Below are 9582 nucleotides of genomic sequence, written 5' to 3'. Positions count from 1 at the left end.
CATAATTTTTTAAGTTCATGGATATAATTTATATCTTTTGATAGTTTGTTATGGAAATTAACTCCTCACTTTCTTTTGGTTCTCAGATGCACAGATATACTTAATTTTCTTATTTTATGGTGTATTGTCAAGAATTTTGTGCAAAATCCTTGGTTCCCTCATCCTGGATACAGGACCTCATTTCTCTCCCTTGAGGAGTATCCTTTAATGTATTTCACATATATCCTTAAATTATCCGTGTAATATATACAGTGTTATGTCTCAAATGCATATAAATATATTTGTATTGTGCTATGCCTTTATTTCTAACATCACTAAGTGGTGGCCATTATGGTATTAAGTATTTAGCTTCTAACTTTTTTAAAAAAAGATTTTATTTATTTATTTGTCAGGGAGAGAGAGCACACACAGGAGGGCCAGCAACTGGAGGGAGAAGAAGGCTTCCTGCTGAGCAAGGAACCTGATGCGGGACTTAATCCCAGGACCCTGGGATTCTGACCTGAGCCAAAGGCAGATGCTTAACTGACTGAGCCACCCAAGTGTCCTTAGTTTCTAACTATAATGTATAGTAGTATTCCATTGTATGAATTCACAGTAGTTTATCTATTTGCCTAATGACATTACCTACCCTTCTGACTTTTCTTTTGAAATTCTGAGGAGTATGAAGTGGTATTTCATTATTATTTTGCATTTCCCCTCTATTAGTTAGTTTGAGTATCTCATTGTACATTTGTTGGCATCTGGGCATCCTCTTCTGTGATTTGCCTATTCAAATAACAGGAGGCTCAATATTCTTGTTTTGTTTGATTTCCAGGAGTATGTTCTATATGTTCATTTCTAGTTCTGTGTCAAGTAACTTTTCTCAGTCTGTTGAGAAACCCATTTTATTGTCAAATCCATTTTATTTTCCTTTTTGTGATTTTGGGTCTTAAATCATTTCCTACTCTTTGGTCTACGTTTTAGTTTATTAACTCTTGGTATAGGTTTGTTCACTATGAAAAACACGGGTCCAGATGAAGAGATAATAATAAACACCAAACTCAAACTGAGGGACATTGTACAAGTTAATTTATAAATGTGTTGCGGTATAAAAATCAAAGAAAGACTGATGAGGCATTCTAAAGAGACCTAGCCATGAAATACAACATGTGGTTCTAACCTGGATCATTTTGCTATAATGCCCATTCCTGGGACAAATGGTGAAGAGTACATGGGGGTCTAAGGATTAGCTGGTAGTTGGTATTGGTGTTAATTTCCCGATTTTGATGATTATACTATGATGTAGGAGAATTTCCTTTTTTTCAGGAAACATACACTGAAGTATTCAGGAGTGGTGAGGTATCAACTTACTAACTGACCCTTAAATAGTTCAAGAGTAAACGTTTTTCCAACTCTTCTGTAAGTTTGTGACTGTTTAAAAAACTTCTGTTGTTTTTCATAAGAATCAGGTAGAAGGTAAAACCACTATCCCTTATCAGTTGGAGCCCATTTTCCAATTTTTTAAATGGGAAAAATGATAACGCACATGCTAACCCCGAATTTCCAGTTTCCTAAAATTAACAAAAACATGATAAATTATGCATGTACAAATAACAGGCTATCATGTTTGAATGTAAAATGCTTAAAAAATAGATTTCTGACCACCAAACAATATGGTTTTTATAAACAGTAGCTTTGTATATTAGTTATCTTCTTGTCTATCTGTAATTCTCTTCAATGTGCTCTCATCTGGATGGTAACATGCACTAAGAAAACCAAGGGCTACACGTGAAAGATAAATGTGGAAAAAAGCCTTTCGGATAAACATGGAATCATTGAGAAAGTTTCACACTGAGAATTAGCTGTGCTATTGAGATACTTATTCTATTTTTGACACCTGGATCACTTCTAAAAATGTGTCTAAATGGCCTATGCATTTGGAATGTCACAGGCTTTTCTATACATCATGTTGTTAAACATTACATCGAGTTTGTGGAGAGACATATTTTTTCCAATATTAATCTGGCTGAACAAAACATATATTTAAAAAATGTGAATCTTGGGTGTTAAAAGCCAAATAACAGCATTGCGGAAATGACAATTAAAAATTCAAAGATATATCATCTCATGTTCAATAGGATGATTACTACAAAAACAAAAATAAACACAAAAACAAAAAAGGTGGGGCACCTGGGTGACTCAGTTGGTTAAGCATCAGACTCTTGTCTTAGGAAAAAAATCTTAAAAAAAAAATACAGCAATAGCAAGTGTTGATGAAGATGTGGAAAAATTGAAATCCTCTTGCACTGTTGGTGGGAATGTAAAATAGTGGAGCCACTATGGAAAACATTATGGTAGTTCCTTGAAAAATTAAAAATCACAATGTGAGCATGGAGGTTCCCGCAAAAAGTTGAAAATAAAGCTACCCTATGACCCAGCAATTGCACTACTGGGTATTTACCCTAAAGATACATAGTGATCCGAAGGGGCACATGTGCCCAAATGTTTATAGCAGCAATGTCCACAATAGCCAAACTATGGAAAGAACCTAGATGTTCATCAACAGATGAATGGATGAAGATGATGTGGTGTATATATATATATATATATACAATGGAGTACTATGCAGCCATCAAAAGAAATGAAATCTTGCCATTTGCAACGATGTGGATGGAACTAGAGGGTATTATGCTTAGCGAAATAAGTCAATCAGAGAAAGACAACTATCATATGATCTCCCTGATATGAGGAAGTGGAGATGCAACGTGGGGGATTTGGGGGATAGGAAAAGAATAAATGAAACAAGATGGGATTGGGAGGGAGACAAACCATAAGAGTCTCTTAATCTCACAAAACAAACTGAAGGTTGCTGGGGTCGGAGGGTCGGGAGAGGGTGGTGGGGTTATGGACATTGGGGAAGGTATGTGTTATGGTGAGTGCTGTGAAGTGTGTAAACCTGGCGATTCACAGACCTGTATCCCTGGGGCTAATAATACATTATATGTTTATAAAAAAATTAAAATTTCAGAAAAAAAATCACAATGTGTTTCAGCAGTAACACTTCTGGGTATACGTCCAAAATAATGAAAAGCAGTCTTGAAGAGTTATTTGTGGATCAATATCTATAGCAGTATTAATTCATAATAGCCAAAAAGTGGGAGCAACACAAATGTTCATGGGATGAATGAATAAACAAATGAGGTATATACATATAGTGGAATACTATGCAGCCTTAAATAGGAAATTGTGACACGTGCTACAACATGAATGGACCGTGAGGCCATTATGCTAAGTGAACTAAGTCAATCAAAAAAGACAACTATTGGGACGCCTGGGTGGCGCAGTTGGTTGGACGACTGCCTTCGGCTCAGGGCGTGATCCTGGAGTCCCGGGATCGAGTCCCGCATCAGGCTCCCAGCTCCATGTGGAGTCTGCTTCGCTCTCTGACCTTCTCCTCGCTCGTGCTCTCTCTCACTGTCTCTCTCTCTCTCAAATAAATAAATAAAATCTTTAAAAAAAAAAAAAAAGACAACTATTGTAGGAATCTATGAGATATCCAGAGGAGTCAAAATAAGAGACAAAGTAGAATGGTGGTTGCCAGGGACTGGAGAGAGGGAGTTTAATGGGTTTGGAGTTTCAGCTTTGCAGAATGCAGAAGTTCTGGAGATGGGTGGCACTTTCTTCTTCTTCTTTTTTTAAAGATTTTATTTATTTATCACAAGTAGGCAGAGAGGCAGGCAGAGAGAGAGGAAGGGAAGCAGGCTCCCTGCTGAGCAGAGAGCCCGACGTGGGGCTCGATCCCAGAACCCTGGGATCATGACCTGAGCTGAAGGCAGAGGCTTTAACCCACTGAGCCACCCAGGCGCCCCGGGTGGCACTTTCTTCAAAATCGATTCTGTCCCCACTTTTTCTCTTCAAATGCTATGCTGAAGCTTATTCTGCTCCATATTCTTTATAAGAGGCAGGCTCTCTAACTTCCTTCCCTTAAGATAATTGGTCTTATCTTAAGACCATTTACTTCTGTGGTAATTTCCTGGGCCTATACCCACCTTCTTAACTTTCTCACAGATCAACTGTATAAAATTAATGTTTCAAATATGTCATCTATTGAAAATGTACATACAGCCTGCTGAACCAGCTGTGTTACTTTTGTTATCTTTCACTAATTTTTCAGGGAAAAATATTGAGACAGACAAAAAATGAATTTTTTCTCCCTGCTTTTTGGTTTTTTGTTTTGTTTTGTTTTGTTTTTTTGCTTTTTGGGTTCTTGATCTAGGAATCTACAATAATGAAAAAAGTTTCTCCTATAATGTCTTGTAAGCACCCACCAAAAGGCAAAGTAAGAACAATTTGTTAGTGAATATTTTATCCTGCCCCTTTTAGATGTCAGAATAAAAAAAAATCCAAAAAAGATTTGAGAGTGGGAATGATAATTTATTTTCAAAAAGACAAAATGAAAATCCATTCCACTCAGTAAAAATATACTCCAAGTTACAAACAGCAAATGTATATTAAGCATCTTCTGTTGCTCAGCCCAGCAGTGGACATTTGAAAATGAAGTGTCAATGAGGTATTTCTGGCTTGAAAGCAGCTTACAATCTTTGTTAAGAGCAAGCAAGATATCTCACAAAGTGAGATAAATAATGTGAGAGGTGCTCCCACTTGGTGTTAATAGGTTTTAAAAGAAGACTATATAATTCACCCCGTCGAATCTAGGAATACTTGTAAGAGTAAGGCAGCTCTAAGTTGAGTCATGAACAGTCTTTGAGTTACACGTGTTGAAAAGTTGAGAGGTCTTTAGCTAGAGGAATCACATGTGATCACGACCTAAAGCATTCCACTGACTTTATGTGTGTGGGTGTACGCATTATGGAGAAGTAAAAGGAATACATATCACACCCCATCTCCCATGGAATAATTAAAGTTGATGAAGAGAAACAATAGATTTTATATTCTAGGCAAGGCCTCAATGTAGCATAGTAATTTGGCATTATCCCTTGGCCGAACACTTGGTTTAACACAGGAGTGAAAGGAAGTACCAGCACATCCCATAGAACATATCCCTGGTTGAAGGATTCCTGGTAGGATTCTTTTTTTTTTTAAATTGTGAAATATACATAACAAAATTTACCACCCTATTTTTCAAGTTTACAGTTCAGTAGTTTAATACTTCATTAATATTCAGACATGGTTTCAAAACACTTGGTTGGGAATCTGTGGATTAGGGGTCATTAACTACCTGATTTAGTAGAACTCCCAACATGAAAAATACATTCACTTCTCAATACAACTAAAATAATCCTAGCCAAGGACTGGAATTATTGGTATGTACACAGCAACTATCTTTTAATCAAACATGCAAAAATATTAAATTATTGTTTTTTGCATATTCTATAATTCAGGTTTTAAAAGATTATATATTAGGTACCATAAATTGATGTCTGGAATTTAAGCAGCAAGTGGCACGTCAAAGAGAAATTTAAGACAGATCTTATATTCTTTTCAAACGAACAATACTGGAAACTATTAACTAATGTTCACAAAGATGAGTTGAGGAATAAAAATCTTATATGGCCTTCTGAATGAATGCATTATAAAATAAGCAAAGAATGCTTCCCTTTATGGGGCTGATATAAAGATTAGTTTATGCACATGCAGAGAATAGCATACTTTTAGCACACATCAGATGTTCAATAATTGCCGCCTGAATGTAAGTGTAATCTTCAACCAAATAAGCTCAGTTGACTGGACTAGCTTTCTTAAAGATGTTCATATTAAAAAAAAATTGTATCCGTCATAGATATGTTATTCTTACCTAATAAAGGAAAATAGATTTTAAAAATGAAAGTAGTTATAAATCTCAGGGTATACGCAGTTTCCCGTGACAAATTAGAATGCAGTGTATTATGAGCCTAAGCGTTCCGTAGAATATTTCAAAGGAGGTTTCCTGTAAACACCAGAGGGATTCTTAAATGGTTACAAGATTCAGAAATAAGAAGGTATTAATAAAGCAGGCAGCAGAGCTTACTGCTCAAGAAATGAGGATTTAGGTCTTAGAAAATTTTCCCGTCTTATTCTCTGAGTACTTTTAATCTTACTTTTATACTGCATTACTAAACAACCTTTTACTTTCTTGGTTTCATTAACTAGGAATCTGTAGTCACTGCTCTTACAACTGTACTCATCAGAATTTGAAAAATGTCTTATAAAAATAATTTAATTTTCTTCCTCCACAATCTATTTCTCAAACTGTATGGACAACTGGAAGTTTATCATGGCACTCAAGCACTGTCAAAATTGTACAAACTGAAATCAAACTATGCCTGTAAAAAAACCCTTTAGTAGTTTTAAAATACCACATATGCCTGGACATTTTTTCCTCATAAAATTATATCCATCAAAAAAAGTATGGAAACTTACTCTATTAAAACCTCAGATCATTACACAAAAAAATGTTTTGGGGAAAGAAATTACCCTGAAATGACCTCAGTGAAAAGAAATTTTGGATATATAGAGAGATTTAAAAAAGCATACACCTCAAACAACTTATAAGGATGATATGCTTTGAAAAATTTTGTCATAGAATTCAAAAAGCCTCTACTGATGACAGATACTGATATCAAAGATGCATGACAGGATACAATCAATCATTCTACAAAATGAGTTAAATTTTTTTTTTTTTTTTTAATTTAGGGCTCCTGGGTGGTTCAGTTGGTTAAGCATCTACCTTTGGCTCAGGTCATGATCCCAGGGTCCTGAGATGGATATGCCAGGCTCCCTGCTCAGTGGGGAATCTACTTGTTCCTCTACCTCTGCCCCTCTCCCTGCTCATGCTCTTTCTCTTGTGCTGTCTCAAATAAATAAAATTTTAAAAAAATTATTTACAGAGAACATGCGAGCAGTGGGCACTGGGGAGAAGGGCAGAGGGAGAGGGAGAGAGAGAATCCCCACCAGACCCTACACGCTGAGAGCAGGGCCCAATGTGGGACTCCATCTCATGACCCAGAGCTCATGACCTGAGCCAAAACCAAGAGTCTGATGCTTAACCAACTGAGCCACCCAGACATCCCATTAAAAAAAACAATTTTATAAGTCAATCAGAGAAAGACAATTATCATATGATCTCTCTGATAGGAGGAATTTGAGAGGCAGGGCAGGGGGGTTGTAGGGAGTAGGGAGAAAGAAAAATGAAACAAGATGGGATCAGGAGGGAGACAAACCATAAGAGACTCTTAATCTCAGGAAACAAACTGAGGGTTGCAGGGGGGCTGGGGGAGTAGGGATAGGATGGCTGGGTTATGGACATTGGGGAGGGTGTGTGCTATGGTGAGTGCTGTGAATTGTGTAAGACTGATGATTCACAGACCTGTACCCCTGAAGCAAATAACACATTATATGTTAATAAAACGCAATTTTAAATATTTTTATATCACATACAGATGTATCTCCAAAAGTTTATATATTTAAGTTCCCTTAAAAACTGTTTTGGGAATCTCCTCATTGTGAAAATGAGGGGTATAGCCTTGTATGTGGCTAGATCCAGAACTTAGGTTTCACAGGTACTTCTTAAATATATATACATAAATGGAAGGCAGAGTGATATAATTAAAACACAAGAATATAGAAGTTAATTTGATTACCTCCCTGATCATCTCAGCTTCTGTATCATCCTGTCATTCTCTGTTCTAATACTTTATTTTGTTTTCTGTATTACTTTCATGATGTGAAAGGAATCACTTACATGTATATTACTTATCCTCTTGAATTGCATGAGAACTGCATGAATGTAGGGACTCTGGCTGTCCTGTGGAACTCCAGGAAGTAGGGAAGTTTGTAGAGTGGGGGGAAAGGAAGGAAGAAAGGAAGGTGAAGACAAAACCAAGTTGCAGTGGAAGGAGGGATCCAAAGTTTATTTAGTTGTCTAATTAAGTCAGTTCTTTGTGGTTTTTCATATAGTGGGTATGTGTAAACCAAGGATCAATCATATATTTGTTCATTAGTCAAGAAACACAAAAGGGAAAAAAAACACTGAAACTCGATGGAATTCAGTTTATTCAGGTAACTCTTTAATTCCAAAACAATAATATTTACAAATAACCAGGTTTTTTTAAAAAAAAATAATGCTTGCTCAAATTTTGATTTTTTCTATTTTTACTTTTGGAACCAAAACACATATTTGGTGGGGGGCAGGAAGAAAATGCCCTAGTTTTTCATGTGCTGTTTTGTAGCACAGATTTTAAAGTATAACTGAATATTTAGATAATGTGTTTTTTTCAAGAAATCAAAACTCATGAAATAAAAGTATCACAAGATAGTATTAACAGAACCTGAATGTTGTTTAAAGAAAGCATTTTTTTTAACATTTAACTTCTGGTTTATCTAATAGAGGCATTTTTAATAATAAATTGACCAAATGACTGAGATAGTAATTTTTTGAGTAACAGTATTACTGTTTTATTATCTATTCGGGAGTTCAGATTTTACAGACTAGTTTCAAATAAAACTATAAGGACAAAGCCCTCACTCCACCTTCCTCCCTTGTCCATGTTTTTTAATATTGCTTAAATTCTATAATCTTCAAATTCCTTAGTTTTTTCTTGCAGTTCTCTGCTTGACTTTCCTCTTTTAAAGATCTGTTAGAGAAGAACCTTAAGTACTCTGAATTCCATTGTATTTGGTTGTGAGTAAAGAGTCTTATCCTGGGGGGTTCTTAGTGTTTTTCTAAATTGAAAAATTAGTTTCTACATAAATTTGGCTGAATTATACTCTTTTTGGAGGCCTATGTTAGGTAACATAAAAAGTCTGCTAACATAGAAAGTTTGAGAAAACACTAAAGCTCTGTTATTTGGTTTGAGCCAAAGCAAATTTCTTGTCGCATCTTTTGGCCTGCTAGTACTTGAGAAAGGTCCATCCAGTTGTATGGGATCTTTCCAGCTGTAATTTTACAGGGTTGGGTGTTGGTGGGCAGAGAGGGTGCTAAACACCAGAGTTACACACTGCAACTCCTGTTGTTCTATGATGATTATTTCTGAGATACTTTTTGCTTTTGTGCAATGTTGGAAAAGGAAAAAAAAAAATCACCACAGAATTAAAAAATTTCTATTTGTGCTGCATTATTTAAATTACTAAAATATGACTAAACTAATGGCATAAGCTAAAGAAATTATTCCTTATTATTTGCTACAAAATCAATTTTAAGAAAAGTTTGAATTATGAAATACAATACAATAGAAATAATCTTCTGGAAGAGGGTCCTAGGAAAAGCTACTAAATGTACTTTAATTTCAATACAATGATATTAAACTACTTCAAACATAAAAGTTTTAAAAATCTCTACTCAAAAACAAACACTGGAAATATACAAACCAAATTCCCTATTAAAACATATTTTGCAAGTTAAAATTAGAAAATACTGAAATTAAAGGAATTTGTCACATTAGACAAAGAATTATGTAAAATATTAAGAATTATAAAATTATTGGTCTGATTGACCAATCCAAGTAAAAAAATATCCTTTAAGTCAAATGGCACAATGCTACTATAAACAATATATCAAAAATTATCAGAGAGAAAACTCTTAAAGATTTTACTACTATTGCTTAA

This window comes from Neovison vison, chromosome 11 (assembly GCF_020171115.1).
Source record: "Neovison vison isolate M4711 chromosome 11, ASM_NN_V1, whole genome shotgun sequence".
In the NCBI taxonomy this organism is placed as follows: domain Eukaryota; kingdom Metazoa; phylum Chordata; class Mammalia; order Carnivora; family Mustelidae; genus Neogale; species Neogale vison.
The sequence above is the reverse complement of the archived record's forward strand: the minus strand, read 5'-3'. Positions refer to the sequence as shown.